General features: G+C 39.3%; 1 protein-coding gene across 11 annotated transcripts in view; it reads left to right on the forward strand.

The window, feature by feature from the left end:
- LOC143209678 (choline transporter-like protein 1) overlaps positions 1-22,646 on the forward strand; it is a 108,623-nt gene that overhangs the window by 51,501 nt on the left and 34,476 nt on the right. The window lies entirely within an intron of this gene.

The raw sequence follows: 22,646 nt of genomic DNA on the forward strand, positions 1-22,646 counted from the left end.
GCAGCGACGATTTTAAAATGTTAGTGTTTCATTATTTCAATCGGGCACGAACTTCTGCAATCGTCTGATACAATACTGGAATTCGTTTCAACAAGCGTATTTCCCTATTTGTGAAGAAACTGGAGCGTAACCACGGTTCTGTTGCGAAAGAGTATTTCAAACGAATAGCAACCGCGTTACAAAAGCAAATGTCCCCCCATTGATCAACAGAGAAATAACTCGATTTCTTAGCCGCCGGAAGTCGTTGGTCAAACACGAAGGTGACAAAGGATTTAGCGTTTAACGCGGCCGCTATCTGCATTTGTTTCGTTGCTGAAATGTTGCATTAACCATCATCATTTCTTCAGATTTTTAGCAGTTTCTACCGCGATAGTTGAATTGTCTACAGTTGTACCTTCGCTGAAGAAAAAATTTTGAAATCCGTCAATTTGAACACAATTTTTATTTAGAGCATTCGGATTCAAAGCAGAGTAAGGTATTTTCTTGTTTACAAAAGAAATTGGCGTGGAAACAAAGGTTCTGTCGATTCTCCGCCGCGAAACGTTTCGAAATATTACAAACGAACAACAACCGGCGTTACAAAAGCAAATGCACTCCGATTGGTTAAACAAATTTCGAATCACGCTGAGGCACAATAGGTGATTCTACTAACGCAGAGAAGTTCGCGAAACAACTTCGCCGCGGCTCGCCTTTTGAAAACAGCGCGGCTCCACGGTGAATTTTTCCGAAATGACTTTACATCGAATTTGTTCCGTTTTGCCCGAGCTCGAGGGAGAAATCTTGATTTCAGGGAAAGGTTGTAAAAGGCGTAATGCATGCAGAAATACGCGCACAAAAAAAAGACACGTTCCTTCCGAGAGCTTCGGAAATTTGCTTTCAAAGAGGGGACTTCGCTTTGCGGAATATTTAAACCGCGCTGAAATTTTGCCACGCACGATTTGACGCTTCAAGACCGGTGCAAATTACTATTTTCCTCGACTTCGTTTCGCAAGCGGAAGTTTGTTTATTGGTAATTAGAAATTCAGCTTACGTTCCCGTCGAAAAAACATGTATGGCTAACTAGTAATTAAAAATTTCATTTACGGGCAACAGCAAAAACATCGCACGTTTCAAAGCTCGCATTGGGAACACTGAAAATGACCGAAAATAATAAAAGGGAAAATCAGAAATCGACCACCTCTTCAATAGCCGCTTTCTGGGCGATTAAAGAATATTCCGGAGAAAATTTTCACACACACACACAAACGATCCGAAACCTCCGGAAAGATTAAACTAAATAAACTTCCGAGTATCACGTGCAATTTCCATATTCCAGCCGTCAGGATTTTTCGAGAACGAAAAATTCGAGCCAACTATTCCAAAACAGGGTGGATTCGCCGTCGGGGCGGCCATTCGAGATGGGATTCCCATTGGAATTTTTCCAATTAAACGGAAGTCTGTAGGGACAATAACTGGCTGGAGAACATTAAACTTCTTTTGCGTAAATTATTCATCGCGAATCGAATTTCCGTGCCAATTTCCAGCTGAACGATTAATGGAGAAATAACTCGATTTCTTAGCCGCCGGAAATCCCTGGCGGAGCGGGGAGGTGACAAAGGGTTTTGGCGGACATGTATACGTTTTGCAAAGCTTCGAAGTACAGTAGTGCTCACTTAGATTTGAAAAGTTTTCGATCCGGGACGAAATTCTTGCGTTACGGAGTAGCATTTCTCTTGACAAATTAACTGGAGCACAGCTCAACGAAGTAAGAGGATAAATTTAGTGAGGGGTAGCGAGATAAACCCAGTCCATCGAGTGAAAACGGTAAACTCTTTGAAAGGATGCCGCGAGCGTAAAAAATAAACGTGCAATAGAGGAAATTTTAAATTCGTTTTTCTCTTGTTTTTTTCACATGTAGTGCCAGTAGATTATTGAGATTCTTCCGATTAAAATGAGCCCAAACACGGCTTAAATCGGTCTACGTAATTTTGTTGTTTACATTAAGTCGAGCCTGGGCAAGTAGTTGCTCGAGCGGATGCGGAGCACTGTAGTGGGGGTAGCGGTTCGAGCATCGACAACTCGTGAGCACTTAGTTGCCCAGGCCTGTTTAACTCTAAAAATGCTGGTTCGATTTACGTCGTGTTTGGACTCATTTTAATCAGAAAAATCTCAGTGCTTCATTGATATTATGTTTTGGAAGATAAGATAAAAATAACTATCTATGATTACCTAATCGAAGCATGTCCGTCTCCTTTCTTTCCTTTTCTCGTCTACTGGGATCGGGCTCCGCCGAGCTCGAGGCATTAAGAGGCGGGGGAAGAGTGGGAATGGGTCGTGCAAATTTAAGTGTAACAGATTTTGCAAGTTGAGTGAGCCCCGCTGTGTAGCGAGCACGCTAAAGGCACGAGGGTGTAGGTACCATTGTAAACATGGGCGGTAGTCGTTTTTCACGATATTAAATATTGCGTAAATCCCGGGGCTTGTTTAGCCGCGTACAGACAGCGTTACAAGAGGGCGGGCAACGTTCAAGAAAATCGTCCGGTATCGACATCCGCTTGCTCCACCTTTCAATTACACGGCCCGTTGTTTGCCGGGGCTCCGAGGATGGTAAACAGAATCGTACGTTTCTTTTCAAAGCCGTTGCCTCGCAGCGATTCCACCCCCTCCCTCTGTTTCCCGCCCCGCGAGGCCCCCTCGTCGACCGGCATTAATTAGCGGCTTAATTAAATGAAGTTTGCGATCGTACCTTAGACGGCAGGCTACAAAACGGCCCGGGGATCGTAAGACTCTTGATTTAGAACAAATTTCAGATCGGTTTACACGAAACGTTCTCCTTTTATATTCTCAGCACCGGCGTTTCAATGTCTATCGGGTCAAGAATTTTTTTAGAAAGCGCTCTCTTCAGGAATTAATGAACACAGAGCGAAGATAAATTTTAAAGAGCGAGCCTCCCGTATCTCCATCCAGGAAACTCGGTAAATGATAATTACGAATTCGAAGAGCGATATCGATCCTTTTATCATTCATTCCGCTGTACCTACCAAATTTTCAAAAAAATTTAAAGGAGGAGTTTGTTTTTCTTTTTAATGGAAGATGTCAATTTATCTTCTTCTATGGAGAAAATCAAATTCATTCATTTGGAACTTCTTTCATCGTGACACTCGTGCTTTTTGCAGTTTCGTTTGTTTAAAACTAAGCAGCGTCCGTCAATTACGACGCTCGGCGAAATTCCGTCATTCACGGTTGACATGATGCTGTCCTACCGGTTCATCTGATTTGGAAACTTCCAAGGTTTTTTTTAAAGATGTGAGAATTATTCGCATCCGAACTAATTTGAAATTCCTGGGCATTTTTCATGTCAGACTTCTCGAACGAAAGGACCACATTAAGCGTGATGTTTAAACTATTTCCAGTTCATTCAATCAGCTGCGACTAGATTGTTTCGATAATTTTATGATTTCGCGAGAAGCTTTCAATGAAATGTACCAAAGTGATGGTCGTCCAAATCTATTCTTTAAACGCCGATCATTCGTTAATGAACACTCAAATTTGCGACAGATGACGGAAAGTATTATTAATAATATATGTAAAATCATACCTTTAGATAGTTCCATCGTCTTAAACTATTCCCTTAAAATAGCGTCTAGGTGTCGTACACTTCAAACGTCAAAGATTATTCACTTTTTATCGTATATTAATGTAGTAGCTACCCAGCTATTTTAGATTGATTTTGAAGCAATATAAATCATTTGATTTTTTCACCCAGTGTACTATGAAACTTTTTGCAGACATAATAAACGTACGCGATTAATCTAATGTAGCGTGAAGAGCTACGTGATAAAAGTTTGATACTGATCAATCGCAGGGTGTAGGAGCCAACAAAGAAATGCCATTCTATTTTATGCGAGTGGATTAAACCATTGTGCAATTGTTAGCATTAATCAGCAGCGACTAAGTGTTGCACAGATTTATCCTCTATTCAGCGATAACGAATTGATTCATTCGTCATTCATGCGGCTACTTTGTATTTCAAGGCCTCTAATTGAAGGAATCAAACTTTAAACCCGCTTACACTGAAATGACGAATGCGATTCGTCATCAGCACTCGTCAGAAAATAAATTGGATTGTATGTCTGATACACTGCGGATGTTTATGCGTTTTTCAATGTTCCTTCACAAATTTTAAGAAAGTGGGATGAAATAAAATCGCATATTTTATGGAAACAGCCTTTGTACATACAAAACAAATGAAAATTGTACAAGATTCTTTCGAATTTCATATTCTAGCCTTTTCTTGAACATTTTCATTAGCCATAAATGCACACAGAACCGTAGTCTGATGACGATTAGCTGCAAGTGCGAATAAATGGCACTGGGGGAGTTGATAACAATCTTCCAGAGAAATTGTATTATTGACTGCAGTGCTATCAAACTAGTTCGCCAAGAGAATAATATTTTTCTCGTGTATACTGTTTGATCATGCTAGTTTAATCGATACATCTATGGTGTTGTAAGGAAAAACGCCGCGTGTCACAATTTCAAAAAATTTGAATTCACGCTTTAATTGAGCTGTAGAGCATATTATTCATGAAGATAAACTCGAAAGGCTGAAAAAAATCATTTTAGTGATCAAAACTTGAAATGGCAATATCCCGAAAGTGAAATTCTGTGACTTGCGGCATTCTTCCTAACAACCACAGATATCACCAGCCAGTTAAAAAGCCAGAATAAACAAGAACTCGCGTAGATTCCACGCATGTTTCAAAACCGAACTTCCGGACCGGAAGAAAAATTGTCTGAAGTGCCTCTGGAAAATGCGCCAGTTTCCCGCGCGCGTATTGTTATAATTTTCGTTCGAGGAAAAAAAGACGTTTCACTTTGAAAAATTCTCTGGTTCGCAATACTTGAAGGCACAACAGCGAAATGTTAATATTTCAAACGGCGGCGGTCGTTCCCAAAGCGCTCGCTTGCATTATGTATTTAAAAACACGACGGAAAGTGTCCGTATATTTTATTTCCGCTTTCCCCGTCAGGTTCCCCGTTAAACATTCCAACAATACGCGCGATGAATCACGGGTCCAATCATCTAAAAATCTGAACCTTTGGCCTTAGACCATATACACTACTGTGCAAAAGAAAGAAGCACTCAGTATAATTATAAGATATAATGACAAACAATATCTTTATGTAGAAATTGTATTGTGCAATGATTGATTGATTGCATTTAAATTATTAGATAATCCGCGATAACACATATATTATCAGAACTATTCAATTAAACAGCAGAATCCTTTTTCACAACTTACTGTGTTCTTATTTGATATTTTACGCTTTTCTATTCAATATGGCCGAGTGCTTCTTTCTTTTGCACAGCAGTGTATGTTCTGTCCGTGCCTCACAAGTTGTCTCCTGGCAGGAATTCGAAAGGAATGCGGCAGCTAGCCGTCCGATTGGCCATTTCGCACGGACTTTCGGTTCTAGCCGAATTATTGGCTAAAGTCTGTGACGTCATTTGTCATTCAAACACGCACAAATTGGATTTTGGAATTTCCGTCTAGTCGTAATAGTTTCGAAGATATTCAATAAAATAGATTTTTCAACCCCAATATTCACGGCTATTTTATATCGTAGGAAAATTCCATTAAAATCGTCGTGGTACGATTGGGCAGCCTCCCTCGTAAGATCTATAAACGCTCCGAGAAAGTATCATGTTCAATGCACCACCAGGCTGAAGTCGCGTCGGCCACTGCGCCGTACATAATACACAATAAAATCAGGTTCTTACGCTGGCCGTGTATTACATCCGATGCATTATTCGCGGGCAAAGTGCCTGTAAAATATTCGCGGGACTAAACGGCCGGGATGTTCTATTTTTCTCTTGGATCCGGCGCTCTTCACGGTGATTCATGGCGAGTCGAGGTGCCAAGACGAAAAAAAAGGACGGATGACCTCCGGTTACACGGCGATCAAGGTATTAAAAATTGATCCCATCGCCCGCGAAATTCATCTTTGCGAAAAACAATTCCCCGTGTCTCACAGCGCGGCACCGGCGGCCGACGCGACAACCACCCCCGGAGAAATATGATCCCTAAAAACCAAAAATATACGAATACATATCGCGAGGTATTATTTCGAACGTGTACAGATTCGCCCGGAAAACAGCGAACCTTAATTCCGCATGCAACCTGAATTCACGCTTCCGTTAAATATTTTGCAATTGCGAATCTTCGTGGAAATTCTCGTTTTTAAATCAGGAAGAGGGAACTTCTTTCTGCCGCTGGATTTCTTCAAGTGAAGATTAAATGGAGTTGTTCAAAATATTAAATAGTATTTCAAATATTTTTTTCGCCAAATAATGCCCACCTCTGTAACAGAGTAATCTCTACTGGTCACGATTCGTGGTTCACCCTGTATTTGAAGGAGGCTCATATTATTAAATGAAAAATTAGTATTGTTCTACGGAAAAGTAGTTGTGCGGGGTGTTAATTAGAACGAATTCGAAGCGAGTTATCGTACGAGCTGATAATAAGTACGAATTGAAGCCTATTGCGAGCAACCTCGTCAGAAGTATCTCGCGACTGCGGCCTCCACTTGTTAGCAAGAAGCAAGGCTCTAGTTGCGAGGTTGCCGGAAGTCGCGAGCATCTGACAATGGTGTCACGGCGAAGACATTGTTGTTAACGGGAGCGACGCGTCGCTGTGACGGGGGATCGGTTGAGTCACGATCCTGGTTAATTCCCAGCGCGTATAATGCGGTCGCAATGAGTTCACGGTGATTCCAGTGCTACGCCATTGTCTCGGAACGGGCCGAATCCGCAATCGGGGCTTCTCGTTTTCCGCGCACGTACGCGAACTCGAGTTTTGTGTCGCGCTTAAAACACACTAGGTAAAACAATTATTGGAGAAGATTCCCCGATGATACCGACCCGCCGAGCAAATATCACCGACGAAGGGAACGTGGCAACACCACCGCCACAATACTCCAAAATCGTCAAAATCCGGAGAAATGTGAAAATAAGCTCGATCAAAATCAATGTAATCTAAACCTCGAATTAAACCAATCTTATACTAATAATTATTTAGTGTACAACTATTATATAGTAATTAGTAGAGACTACGGATTTTATGCAGTTATCACAAAAATGTGTAAGTCCAATTTAAAAAAGTGTTGCAGGTTAAGAGAATTTAGACACATCAAAATTATTAAAAAACGAAAGAACTTTTTCTTTGGACCCTGTTTCTTTAAAATTGATACAGAACATTTTTATTTTGCATAAAGATCCGCAGTCTAGTAATTAGACACTGTCCATTATATCTTTTTTTTTCTACAGATTGGTCCATCTAAATGCAGCCACCTAAATATCTCCTCTATTTGTGATAATAATAATTTACCGGAAATTGATTAGATAATGTTAAAGAACGTTCTTTCAGATGTAGTTCGCGCCGCCATTGTACTCTCGAAATGATCCGACACAGTCATGGATTTTCAGCGCTGAATTCTCTACCCAATTTATCTTCCCGGACTGCGCCCCGGATATTTATGCATTCGTTACAAAACTGAGTTACGAATATGTAGTAAAGATTTTAATCAAATTCCATCGGGTTTGATTTTATGTCCGAGGTAATCCGTGAGAGAAGCTTCGTTTGTTTGCCGGAATTTTAAATCAATCTGCAGACGTGCGCGTTTATGCGTGTCTTGCTACGTTGGATTAATACGAATTACGAATCGGTATTTCTTCTGACTGGAATCGAGAAATTCATTCATCAATTCACCAAGAGATATTGTAACTTATTAGCGTGTTGTTTCTAAACACCTATACGCGTAGAACGCTGGTAACAATGTTACGATTTCTTGTGTCGGTTTGGCTCAAAGAGATGCGTTTTAACGGACCGAGAATATTCCATGCGAGAAATTAATTACTAAATTGACTAGCAGAACTTGCGGCAGTATTAGCTCATTGTTTCTAAGCAGCTAAGCGCTCCGAGTTTCTTGGAGTGGCTGTAAGCTGTAACAGTGCTGACAATGAGAGCCGCGGCGCGGCGCACAGCGGGGTATTTGGCCGGAAAAGCCGGAAAAAATTATTTCAGCGTTATTTCTAGGCTCAAGGTCACAACATATAGTGGGTCGTTGAATTCGTCTTGACGTCAGCTATAACATTACGAGATGAAAAATGCATCTTGATGCAAGAATTGACACAATTTTCCTTACAACACTTTAAAATCGCCAATGAACCAACACTGTTACAGAAACTGTTTAAGAACGTGAAGCGCGTCGTAAAATCTCTAGACTTTTGACAAAGAAAACTACGTCACGAATATGCAAATAAAATAAAAAAACACATGTTGAAGCCGTATTCTACAGACTTTTGACTACGTCGGACAACAAAAATATAGAAATCTATTTTTTTCCTGCTTTTCGGCCAAACACCCCACCGCGTGGCGATTGAATAACAGTAAACGGTGGAAGGTGTATAAAAGAGAAAGCGAGAAAAGTGTGTCGTACAAAGTTGAAGTAGTTAGCGCAGTTTATAATGAACGATTCAGCCCGTTAATACAGCTCTTATTAACTGTAACTAATTAGACGTCAGCCACTTTATAGCACTCTAAGGAACTTCCACTCGATTTCGTTTAATTAAACAGTCCACTATCTGGTCGGCACTCCCGGTTAATATTGCACGGTTTTTACAATACGCGCAACTCCCCGAGACACGAGCGATATGCTAACTGTACGCATTTTCATACACTTTGAAGCGCCGGTAGAATCGTAAAAACGTATTAATGTTAAATTGGACACACGTTTCCAGCTGGGGCATTTAATTTTTTAGAAGGCTGCTGCGCCGTTTATTACAGATTCAAAGGCTTCGCCGTGCGTGTGTGTACGTACTAATACCGACCGGTTCCATTCTTCCTGATTCATAATTATAATATTGTAAATAATACCGCGCGGCAGAGCGGTCGACAACAATATGAATTTTCAAAAAGGTGGGAATACGCTTTGAACGTTCATTGTAAATATTTTCTGAAGCTGATAGAAACGACAGCTTGAATATTCAATTGATCGCGCGTTACAAATTCAGCGCACAATTTCGACCAAACTTTGCCACGGTAAGAATTTATTATTAGAAATTTATACCGTATCGATCTCGCCGAGCGGCTTTCATTTCTACGAATCCTAATGGATGTTTCGTAATTTCTCTGGAAGACAGTTTATCTGAAATCATTCGAACCGATACGAGCTACTGTGTGAAGTCAATTAAGATAAGATTCCTATTAACACGACTCGATTATCTTCATCGAGATTGGGCTCGTGATCGTGAATCACTTTTCCACGATCAAATCGCTGTAAAATAACGCACATTCCGATTTTATTTAAATAATCCGACGTCCTAAGATTCTGTCTACAGACCACATTTTCCGAATCACTCTCGTGCCCGACAAACGGTCCATCCGATTCAATCCAATTCCACAGCCCCATCCAAATTCTTCGCATTCCTGATCGACCGGCTGTGCCTCACTTAATTTACACAAGCATTTCACCGCGGCCTCGGAAACCAATGAATCACTATGCCTCGGAATCTTCGATATGAAGATGATAAGTTCCATCGGCCGGTTCGCCGCGGAATGAAAACTACGAAGTACGAAGAAAACAAAAAAAAAAAGGATGGACCGGTTCCAATTAGACCGAGCCGCAGATTACATTTTTATCGCTCCGATTCGCGCTTAATAATTTGCACGGCAACAGAAAATTCCCAGACCCATGGAAAGTAAACTTTTCCCCGGTGACGGCCGGAACCTCGTCTCTCTCCCTCTCTCTCTCTCTTTTCCCCCCACTCTTCTCCATTTGCTCGCTTCTTTTTCGACGGACAACCATTCGGAAAAAGTTGCGGGTCTTCGCCGGTGGTCATCCAATTGGTCTCCCGAATCGCGATAACTGCGAATCGCAATCACCGCGCAGCGCTTGCAATTTACACAGAAACGTTTTTCACGTGCTTCATTGCTGTCAGATTTCATTTCACAGCTCGACACAAAATTTTCAATTACAGCAGACACTTGATCCAAGAAGCTCGAGGGTCCCTGCTGTTTCTTAGATCTTAGAGTTCTACTACCTACCTTTCATGAAGAATGGATTTTCAAATCTTGAGATTATAGAAATATGACTATCTCGCCAACGGGAATACATTCTCATTGAATCGTACAAATCGATTCGGGGCAAAATATTGATTTCGACGTATTTTAAGCTGATTGAGAAAAAATACCGCAGTAAAACGTACAGCCGCGGTAATAGGTACGTTTACCCTATGTTTCATGAAGAATGGTTTTTCAAATACTGAAATTATAAAAATATGAGAACGATTGAGAATTTTGTTCGCCTCGCCAACGGGAATACATTCTCATTGAATTGTATAAATTGATTTTGGCTAAATATTGATTTCGACGTATTTTAAGCTGATTGGGAAAAAATACCGCAGTAAAACGTACAGCCGCGGTAATAGGTACGTTTACCCTATGTTTCATGAAGAATGGTTTTTCAAATCCTGAAATTATAAAAATATGAGAACGATTGAGAATTTTGTTCGCCTCGCCAACGGGAATACATTCTCATTGAATTGTATAAATTGATTTTGGCTAAATATTAAATTTGACGTATTTTAAGCTGATTGGGAAAAAATACCGCAGTAAAACGTACAGCCGCGGTAATAGGTACGTTTACCCTATCTTTCATGAAGAATGGTTTTTCAAATCCTGAAATTATAAAAATATGAGAACGTTTGAGAATTTTGTTCGCCTCGCCAACGGGAATACATTCTCATTGAATTGTATAAATTGATTTTGGCTAAATATTGAATTTGACGTATTTTAAGCTGATTGGGAAAAAATACCGCAGTAAAACGTACAGCCGCGGTAATAGGTACGTTTACCCTATGTTTCATGAAGAATGGTTTTTCAAATTCTGAAATTATAAAAATATGAGAACGATTGAGAATTTTGTTCGCCTCGCCAACGGGAATACATTCTCATTGAATTGTATAAATTGATTTTGGCTAAATATTGATTTCGACGTATTTTAAGCTGATTGGGAAAAAATACCGCAGTAAAACGTACAGCCGCGGTAATAGGTACGTTTACCCTATGTTTCATGAAGAATGGTTTTTCAAATCCTGAAATTATAAAAATATGAGAACGATTGAGAATTTTGTTCGCCTCGCCAACGGGAATACATTCTCATTGAATTGTATAAATTGATTTTGGCTAAATATTGAATTTGACGTATTTTAAGCTGATTGGGAAAAAATACCGCAGTAAAACGTACAGCCGCGGTAATAGGTACGTTTACCCTATGTTTCATGAAGAATGGTTTTTCAAATCCTGAAATTATAAAAATATGAGAACGATTGAGAATTTTGTTCGCCTCGCCAACGGGAATACATTCTCATTGAATTGTATAAATTGATTTTGGCTAAATATTGATTTCGACGTATTTTAAGCTGATTGGGAAAAAATACCGCAGTAAAACGTACAGCCGCGGTAATAGGTACATTTACGCTACATTTAGAAAAGGACAGCGACGTGTAAACGCAGCGCAGTTGATATCGGCGCGGGTTGACCATAACGATTCTAATCGGGCTCGCGCGCTTGGAGACTTGCGACTCCAACGAATGCCAGGAGGCAATTATTAATTTCGGCTAATTGTTAACGTCGCCAAGGACGATCGAGAGCCACTTCGGGACTAGATCGGAACCGGCGATAATCGATTAACGCGAGCAACCGGTTGGGCAATCGCACCTCGAGGCGATACGCTCCCGATCCCGGGCTCGAATTCACCGGCGACCTTGGGAGTCTTACTTTCCTCTGACGTTTAGCCTTGCCATAACCGTGCCAAGAACGCAGGTTACACGACTTTTATTGCGGATGACATCCTTTTGCCACGTCGCCAACGCGGGAGGCTTAATAACGCGGACAATTTTTGTCGAATCGTTTTATGGACTCCTAAATTGAGACGTAAAAGCGATCATGATTTTTTATTGCACGTTTGGAATATCGTATGAGCCTCGTTACAGCTGCACGTACGTGTAAACATTAATTAAATCGTTTAGTATGTGTATGTACGTGTGTGGCCGTTGCTGAATTGGTAGCATTATTTGTTTTCAATTTTTATCGTAATGCGAGCGGTGTACAGCACGATCGAACAACTGTTTAAAAAAAAAGTGTAGGTGCATTTTACTTGGGGATCTTTTTAACATTAAACCTACCACGAGGGACCATTTTAGATTTTTTATTTGACAACTATTGAAATTGTAAAGCTGTTTTCATGCGAATTTATATCGTTTGACTCCAGTATAATATTATAGTAAAAATCGCACAAAATATAAATAAATTTAATCTTGTTATTTTTATGGTCAAAATGAGACCGGTTCCAGATTTTTTATGTTACGATTATTGATACATATAATAAACATATGATAATTTGATAAGAAATGATTGTATAGATATCTTTAGTGGAGCACATATCACAATAGAAGCTGCATAAAGTCTAAATAAAATCATTCTTGTCATTTTTATAAGTGAACATGTGTGTGTGTGTGTGTACCAGTTTCTTTAAAGGCTCGGTAGGTTTAGCGTTAAACAGAAAAATATAGAACAGTGTGAGAGTTCTAAACAAACAATAAAAAAATCTTCAAGCAAATACAGATTGTTCGTAGTAAACTAAAAGAAATAAAGGTAGAAGTAAAGTGACATTTGCTACGCTAATTGCTTCGTCAAGAAACACTTGAGTGTTCAATAAAATAAGGATTCTTGCATACCGTGAGTGTATACGTGTCTAATATTATTACACGAATCTTATATTTGAGGGACGAACATATGGTAAGAGCGAGTTCACAAATGAATGTGCAATTTTAAGCCATGCATCTGAAGAACAATAGAAATTATGTCAATGAGGATCGTAAGACCAGTTGACGATCTATCCAATCGCTTCATCGTAATGCAGAAATTCATACGTCATTGAACGAGATTGAGAATGAAATTACGTCATCAGAATTTGAGTGCAGATAGAAATTCCATTGGTTCTTTAATAGTACAAGTAAGATAAAAATACTAATGAAGTAAGAGATAAAATACTAATAATACTAATAAAGTTTAATAATCGCAGAAAGGCATTGTTTAGATAATAGCTGCACAGATTGGACAAACTTCGTCCACAGGTAAATACGAACAATTTTCGATGTCATCGAATCACACGGAAAAAAGCAGATCACGATAATTAACGTGCAGATCGAAAAATGTTCGAGTTTGTCCAATCTGAACAGTCGCTCCAGCTTATGAATGAAATGGTTAATTTCGTTCGAATGTCAAGGTTCGTCCCAGTAAGATATACAATCATATCAAAACCGTGTTTCCAATGATATCCGTTCGCACATTGATATCGAATATTCCGAGTAATGAAACTGATAGTAGGAACGATCAATTGCGTTGCTAAACTTGTTGACATTGTAAACTGCTGCAGACCTAGGAAATCGCAAACCAGTCCGGCAGGTCTAGAAACATCAAAACCTGATCCGAGTGACGTGGACATGAAACGTTTGTCCTTCCTCTGTGGCACTGACGCAAAATAAAGATTGGTCTTTGTCACGGTCTGCCAAAATCGAATTTGAAAATCTAAGGCTCGATATGCTTAACGTCCATTTTTAACCAATTTCGAAAAAGGAGGAGGTTACTCAATTCGATCTGAATGTGCCTTTTTTATCGCTTTTTTTCTATGTATGTTCGCCGATTATGCCGAGATGGCTGGACCAATCAGGACGAAATTTTTATTCCAAATAACTATTATAATAAGACCGAAAAATCATCCTACAGTGTTCTACAAATTCTGCTCGTTCCACTAAAAAGTGTGAAATAAAAAATTTTTATAAAAAAACCGACTTTGAAACGCACTAAAAAATGCACTAAAAAGTATGAAATAATTTCCATTTAATTTATGTGAATACGCACGAACTTAAATAGAATACAATCTTTTCGAAGTCGGTTTAATTTTTTTTTCGCAAATTGTTCAATGCGGATCAATGATTTCGCGGGGTTGGAAACACAGTGAAATAATAACGGTCTTATAATTCGGCAACGTAATTTGAAATATTCGGCATCATGCAGCTGAAACGTAAAAATACTACTTTTAAAGTCGATCGCGGCCTGTAGATTGATCTCTTATCTCTAGCACTTTTGACTACTAAAAAACCCCATCGTCGCATTATCGAGTAACGAGAAAGCGCTACTAGGTTTACGGAGCTTTAGAAATAACTATTTCACATTATTTTATAGGCATAAAAATAATGTGTCTGTCCAAATTTTTGGCCATTTTTTCAAAAATACGAAGCATTTACAATCTTAACACATTACCGACCAGTGATTATTGCATAATTTAGAAAAATCTATGGTACATGGCTAAACACTTTTTAATGGAACCTTCAATAGCAACAGCAATTTTCATTGTGAACTAACAAGCCAGCCTCAATAACGTCATCTGATAGTTTCATTTAAGATTGCAATGTAAAAGAAAATTTCTATGCTTTCTTTTGGTACAGCACAATTATTGAAAACCCTATTGATAGGCTTCCGGTAGGTAAAGTGTTAATAATCGGAAATTTTCAGAAATATCCCGTAAAGTTAAGGGTGAAAGAATTGAAATAATCGGCGTCTGTTGGAATGATAAATCGTCCGTACCGAGCACGTCGAGGGTTAAATTCGAGCAGGAAAATCCGGGAGAGATCGAAGCAGCACTCCGCCGGGAATTTATTTGCCGTGACGAGTAATTGTCGGAACGGCAACAAAATCTGGGAAGCACTTTGTTGTTAGCCGGGAGAAGAATTGTTGAAATGTAGGGAGAACTAGTCGCGACAACCGAATCACCGTAGCGTGCTCAAAACGCGGCATCAAAGCGGAATATAAAACTTCAGGGGTGCATGAATTCTCGAGACGCGGCGGAAAGTTTTCCTCGAGACGCGAGCTCGCCGTTCGCAATACAGTGTCGATGACTCGGGGACATAAAGGCGCGAACGGCAAGCAATTTCTCAAATTCGCGAGGTGCGACTTTTCGTTTATTCCTTTTTTTTTTTGGTTCGTGAGATCGCCCCCTAGTCGCAGAATAATTTCAGATCCGTTGATCTCCGGGGACGCAGCCAAACAAACGGCCAAGAAATCCGGGATATGAATGACACAATTTGTTCGTTGAATCAAGAGGACCGAGCCCGGGCATCATCGTTTGTCAAACTAACAGGCAACACACGGGGGGAACGGAAGGGAACGAGTCGGTAAAAGTATGACCGAATGCAAAAGCTCTGTCCGTTTTAAATAACGAAAACATCGTGCGGGGCTTAAAGCAAGAAAAGCACGGGTCGCTTTCTCGTGAAATTTTTATTCGTGGATTTTGGTCGCCCTCGATGAATTTAACCCTCCGCGCTCGAATCGCGGCTCTCGGATGCTACTGAAATTGCTATAGCATAATTCGCAACGATGTTCACGCTATTCTAATAAATTGCTAGAAAAGTGCAATACGAAAACGAAAGCACACAGATTCACTGTTTCTTCTTTTCGCGAGGCCCGATAAAAAAAGAGAGCGGATTCAATAGATTTCGATTTAATTCGATTTCACTCGAATTTATTAATTATTATTCAATGTGCGTAACTGTGAATAATATATTTGTGCATGCAGATGAAATTTCACTATCTCGCTACGTTTCCCTTTGCCATTTCAATAGCAATGAATATTAAAGATAAATATAATATCGGATATAATTTAACCGCGAATCATTGCGTTTTTAATGCACATTTTGAAGATTCGTTACATTATTTCTATTATAGTATCTGATAGATATTATTGTTTAATTTCTCTCCGGTTGGTTAGACCAAACTGGGAAGAAATATCGACAATACATATTTGTGTAACTGTTTTTGAAGAATGATTGAATTATATTCCATTTAAATAGAATATTAAATATTAAATATTAAAAAGTATTTAAAATCATTTAGAATGAATAAGTGGTACATTTTATTGTTAGAGAGAACCAAGACTTCAGCTATGGCCAATTCATGAAGAAGACAAAGCGAATCGGTCGGCCACGACAATGTAAAGGAAAATTGATGAATCGATAAGAGTCGATGCAGGAAGCAGTGGAGTACGGCAAAAATGTCTAGGATAATTCACGCGATTATTTCCGGTAGATCGGTCTGTCAGCGAAGGTATTGAATCATCCTGTCCAACGACGATCGTTGAACAATCTGCCCGGAGGATACTCTCCGGCATCGACGCGAGCGCGATGTTCTTATGCTCCGATAAACAAGCAGCGATTTTCATTAAGAACGTCAGCCGCCAGCGAACAAATGTTTGCCAACGTTTCTGATGGACGAGGCGCGGCGCGTCTCGACGCCATGGTTCCGTCATAACCGGTTCCGGCGTCGGCGAACGATCGCCGTCGGAACGCCCAAGTAATCGCCAACCGTCCAATTACAATACTGGCTGGACTATCATTATTAATGAACCGACTAAATACCTTTTCTTTATTTCAAGACTTGTCGCAACAGTATAATTGAACTATTATACAAGATCACGTTGTACTTGAAACGACCTCTGGAACCACCCCCATCAAGGAAGTACAACGTTTTTAGGACACCCTGTATACGTCCCCTGTGTAACTTTACTATTTCAAACAATTGTGAAACGCTACAATTGTTGTTACGTATCATGTAATTGTTGTATGTATATTGTTGGCTCCGCGTACAGTTAAAGTATTTAAGCTTGAAATTTCCATTTCCAACTGTTTGTACAGATTTTGCACGCGAAACCGTACACAGACCTAGCTCACCTTTTTACAAAATCAAATTCACCCTTTCACAGACGAAATTCACCCTTCGTAAATCAAATTCACCTTGTGGTCGACTCGAGAGTGAAATTACACAATGCGATTTTGTCGCGATCTTATTCGAAATTTTCGTTGGTTTTAGAAATGCGTTCTCCTCGATTCTACCATTTCGTACGATTGATTCAGAACATTTTTATTCCGGAGATCTCGAAGCAGTCTTCTTATAGAGACGAGCTGTGGCACATTATCGAGAGAAGCGACGACTATAACTGTGAAACAAGATCAAATAAAAAAGACACGGTCTTTTTCCATTGCATCTTCACCGCGAGTCTCGCACAACATGAAACACGGTGTAAATCCTGTGTCGGTGATCCGACACGTTCAATTCCGGCGGGGGAAAAAATAGAAGAATATGGAGGTCGTGCATCGTTTCGGCGTGAACAGCGACCGGAACTGTCGGATCAAGAATCGGGAATAATGCGCGGACGGTAATAGTCGCGGACCGGTACAGTCGTGCGAGCCAATTTGCAAATAATTCGAAATTTACCGGCGGGGAACCACGCCATTTTGCCTATCGAATATTTGATCGATTGAACGATTTCACTCCCCACCATGCCCGGCGCGACGGCGGCTCCGATAAAATATTCCCTTCGGGAAAAGACGATTAAACGCGAATTTAAACTTTTCACTTTGAATGCTCATCCTGCACGATTCATCTACAATGAAGTCTATAAAGATTCTTTCCACCCTTGTTTCGTCCAACATGCTCGCTCAAGGTGATTAGTGAACTTCAAAGTTGTTTTTTAAGCCTTTGACGTCAAACTCGTCTGATGACGATTTTTTTTATAACAAAGTCTAACAAATATGAACGTTACGCATTTCTTTTTAAATGAAATAAAATTCAACTCGTTTGTAATTAATATTTAATATAATATCTTTATTTCCTGCCTTGTAGTGTATTCTAACCAAAACCATAGTATGCATTTCCATCACCTTTTGCCTTTTTAATACCGCAAGGGTAATAATGCAGTGCCCGAAAGAAAAATTTGGTGTGCTGTTTAACGAGAGGATGTACCATCGGATTACCATTGTTCTCGCTTTATTCAACATTTTTCTATGCGGTGCAACATTTCATTTCGAATAAAGTCGTAAAAAATAATGTAACTCAATTTTTGCTAATAAAAAACAAAAATTAGACGGGCATGGGCTTTTTAAGTTGCCTGAAAAATCGCAACAGATCATAGGATAAATCATAACTGGACAGCGGATGTTTATGCAAATGCATATTTTTATAGAAAGTAGATAAAATTATAGGACCTTTGTCTGTAGAGGATTTTGAAAATATAAGTAATATTTTGCACATTTTGCATATTGCATATTTTTCACATATATTGCATATATGTTTGACATATTTTGCATTTAATTGTACATACATATTGGGTTGGCAAATAAGTTTGTTCGGTTTTTTACATTGGAATAAATTACAAAAACCGAACGAACTTATTTGCCAACCCAATACATGTGTACGTGTGTATTTAATTGTAAAGAGCCGTTATGTGATATGAATCGTATCATATCATATGATTCTCGCACGAAACAGCAGTAATTGGCCGTGGCCTTAAGATGTGTAAATACCGACTCCTACATATTGCAGGAATCAGTTACTGATATTACTGAAGAGCTGGATAGGGTATTTCGATCTTGTGGAGAAATAATTCGAACTAAATGGAAGAAGATCTTTAAAAAATACAGGATTTGATCCTTTGTTAAAACTTAACAAAACTCAACATGCATCCACTACTGAAGGACCAGACTAAATTGATGCAAGATATTGGAAAAAATACACATATGCACCAATTACGTCCTGTGACGTTGAAAGGACATTTTCAGTGTGCAAATTAATCTTCAGCGAGAAAAGACATCAACTTACCGTCGATAATATGGAAAAAATCATAGTTACATATTGTAATGCAAATTACAGCGAACAATAAATGAAATTCTGTATACATTGTATAATTGGTTTCACTATTTTGTATATATTTGCATATGTCGTGCATATATTTTGCATATATTTTTGCACATTTTGCATAAATATCCGCTGTCTAATCATGAAACTTATTCAAAATGGTGAAAAATTGGCTTTTAAAAAAACATGACCTAATAATTGAAAAAGTTACTTTCGAAATTCTCCTATTGCGTCATCTTGCGTAAAGATTTTTAACTATTGAACGGTGTTCAAATTGTATTTTTGATTTCGCTGCTTATATAGGGTGCGATAAAAAAAATGTTTGACCTTGGAAAAAGGGTCGAGATCATGCAATCTTGAAACACCCTGTACATTTCGGACGAATCATCCGTCCGTGGTCGCGGTGTTGTCCCCGTCCGAAGGAAACTATCATCCTGTCGACTGAAGCTATCCGTTTTGTTCAGCACGCTGACTTCGATCGATCCCGGTCGCTGACAATGGACTCGTGCCAGCGATCGTTCCTTTCGATCCGGCGCGGCGCGGCGCGGTGGCTCAAAGTGTATAAACTCATCGAACACCCCATCAAAGACTCGGCGGGATCCGCGATAGTGTACGAAGTTAGTTTTGCTTGCGACGACGATGGCTTGCGCTGGTACTTAAATAGACAGCGTTGTTTTCGCTGTTACAACGCGCTCGACAATCACAACCGTGGAACAGAATCGGATTAAAATCGAAACGATAGGACGGTGTGCGGCGGTTTCGATTCAACGAATCATACGAAACACGCGGAAACCAAAGGGAACGCGACTCAATATTTTTATCATTCGCTTTAATTCAACAAGTAGCTTAAAATTCATATTTTAATATTAGAACCATCAGTTTAATGAAACGACTCGTCTCTCTCTGATTTTTCATTACATCTATCAAAATTATAAAAATGTTTCCATGAGAAAATTATGAAATGAATGTCCGAATGAATTCAATCTTGATATTGTTAGACCACGGATTTTTCTGCAAAATGAAAGTTGGATACTGGCATTTTTTTAATCCCTTTATTCTCTATCTCCGGCTTGAAATCCCAACTAATCATTGTCACTATAAAATTCACGATTAGTTATTTATTATCAAATATTATTATATCGTAAACGCGCCAACTGTTCGATAATGTTAGTATTGAAGGAATGGATCAATTTTCATTTAAATTAGAGAGCAACCAAACATTTCTCTGTATCTAAAACACAGTAAATTGATAAATTTTCGCCGCGGGAACGCGCGGAACGTCAATATCGTGTTCCGGAATAATAAACAGTACGTAAATTGTAACATTGTTAGCCAGAAATTGGTTACCAAAGAATTTTTCAGGAAATTAAATTACAACAAATCAACTTGTCGGAAATTCGTGAGAACACCATTTTTATAGATTGAAGCGAATTACTCGAGTTAATTAATTCCCTTTACTGCGTTTTCGTCGGGATTCAAAATGAAACTAAGAAAATCGAGTCGGGTATTATTAAAATGTACTCGTTTTACTTTTTTCCGCGTAGCAACATACGGGTATAGATGTATCAGATTCACGGCGTATCGGGTTTCCGGCGAAAGAATGGAAAGCTTTTCTAAGAGAGTCTTTTGAGAGGCAAGGATTTCGTAGTAACCAACAAGGCTTGGAACAAAAAGAGAGTTCTCTCTCTCTCTCTCTCTCTCTCTCTCGCTCCCTGCCTCAAAGCTTCTCGGGCAGAACGTTACTCACAGTCCCGTTCGATATAAATCAGATCTGCCGCGACTTGTTTCGAGAAATCATTTATTGCTGAGGAAAGCAATTACCGACAGAAAAATAAAGACAGCGATCGATCGAGCCTTGCGGAGCGCGCCGCGCCAGTTACACATACTTGATGTAAGAACGATCCCAGAAAAACCCGGGCTACCGACCCGACCCGACCCGACTTCTCTCGCAACGTTCTCCTTCGTTTCGGAGTGATTCGTTTCTTTCATTTCCCCTGTTATCAGAAAATACTCAATTCCGCGAGCGTATCGAGAAAATAAAAAAGGGGGGCGGAGCTCGAGGGTGGGGGCGAAAGAGGTGGGGAGTCGAGGATCATGCCGGGATTAATCTATCAAAAAGATTCAACTTTTCCGCTCACGGAGAAAATTCATTTCGCCTGGAATCGATATTCCACAAAAAAAAGAAAGTGAAGAAAGAAAAGAGAAAGAAAACGGGGCAAAATTTATTCCCCGAACCTATGATTTTCTTCGAACGCAACTAGTCTGCATGTGGACCGTTAGATCCCTTTAAACTCGAATTGCAACGACATACCCGGAAAAACGTCACGTTGCTGGGAATTCGATTTACATAATTTCCCGGGTCTCAGATATACCCGACGATAGCCCGAGCCTCGGCCATAAATTACGAATGAATTATTTTGTTTGCGTTGGGCCCGCGATTAGCCCGCAATCAATTGAACACGAATTATTCACCGTGAATTAAATGCGGATTTGCGTTTCGGCTTTCATCGCGATACCACGCGCGCATTCGTCTGCTCCAAGTAAAATCAGGCTCGCCGCCATGCGAAAGAGAGGGTGAACTTTTAATTATATTCTCGGTTTTCGGAACGAATTGATGTTGATAGATACGTCAATCATTTCGCTCCGGCAAAGATGATGGACAATTTACTGGCTACCTTATCTCTTTTTCGCTTGGAAGTATCTTCTCTGTAAGTTTACTCTCTGCTAAAAGTTCTATTATGGGATTACGGAGATCGTCCTTCGATTCCTCAAACGTGATAAATAGACTGCGGATCTTTATGCGAAATAAAAATTGTCTGCATCGATTGCAAGGAATGGAAACTAAATTGAATGTTATTTCTTCCCTTAATGATTTTAATACAGTAGTATCATATATTGACATCTCTGCAATTTTAAAAATTTTCCAACAATTTGGAATTTCATCTACTCAATTTTGCTATAAATGCATAGAGATTCGCAGTCTAGTGATAAAAATGTGATCAAGAGGATAGAATTCAAGGAACTCTCTGAAAAGACTTTCTATCTTCTTGATAATACAAATAATTACGTATTGAATTTTCCGGGAAATCAAGATATCAAAGCCGGAAACACAGCACAGTGTAACTGAACTACAGGTCATCGCGCGAGATAAAATTTTCTTGGTGCAATTTGCAGAGACCCGAGTCAAACAAAAGTTTATTCCCCCCATCAAACGGTTTAATACGATAATGTCTTCGATAAAAGTGGTATTAAGCTTATAACTGTTTTTATTGCACTTCGCAAACATCTGCAGTCCTCTGTAGGGGACAATATAAAAATTCATTTTAAAAAAGTATTTCTTGATGCTGAAATTCCAAAGATTCCAATTATTCACGACTTTATTGTATAAAAACAAGGTACTGCAATCTTCGACTTAAAATACATCAATTCTTTATGACAAAATCAATCGAAACAGGAAATGGTATTACAACTCGAGAAGCTATCCATAGTATTTGTCAAAGTACTAAGATGGAAATTCCAAGTCCATATCAATATTGGAACAGGAAATGGTATTACAACTCGAGAAGCTATCCATAGTATTTGTCAAAGTACTAAGATGGAAATTCCAAGTCCATATCAATATTGGAACAGGAAATGTACATTTTCTCAGCTTGGATAATTGAGTAATCGGTTCTTGAATTATCAATAAATCGTCAGTTAATCCTTAATCCAATGAAAGTCTTCCTGATCAAATGTTTCGTAATATTAATAAAGGAGAGAGAGAGAAACTTGTTGCGTAAAGTGAAATATTTGAAAAATCTGTATCTTCATAAAAAATTATACGGCGATTCATTCGGAACTTTTACTTTTAAG

Source organism: Lasioglossum baleicum, chromosome 6 (genome assembly GCF_051020765.1).
Source record: "Lasioglossum baleicum chromosome 6, iyLasBale1, whole genome shotgun sequence".
NCBI lineage: Eukaryota > Metazoa > Arthropoda > Insecta > Hymenoptera > Halictidae > Lasioglossum > Lasioglossum baleicum.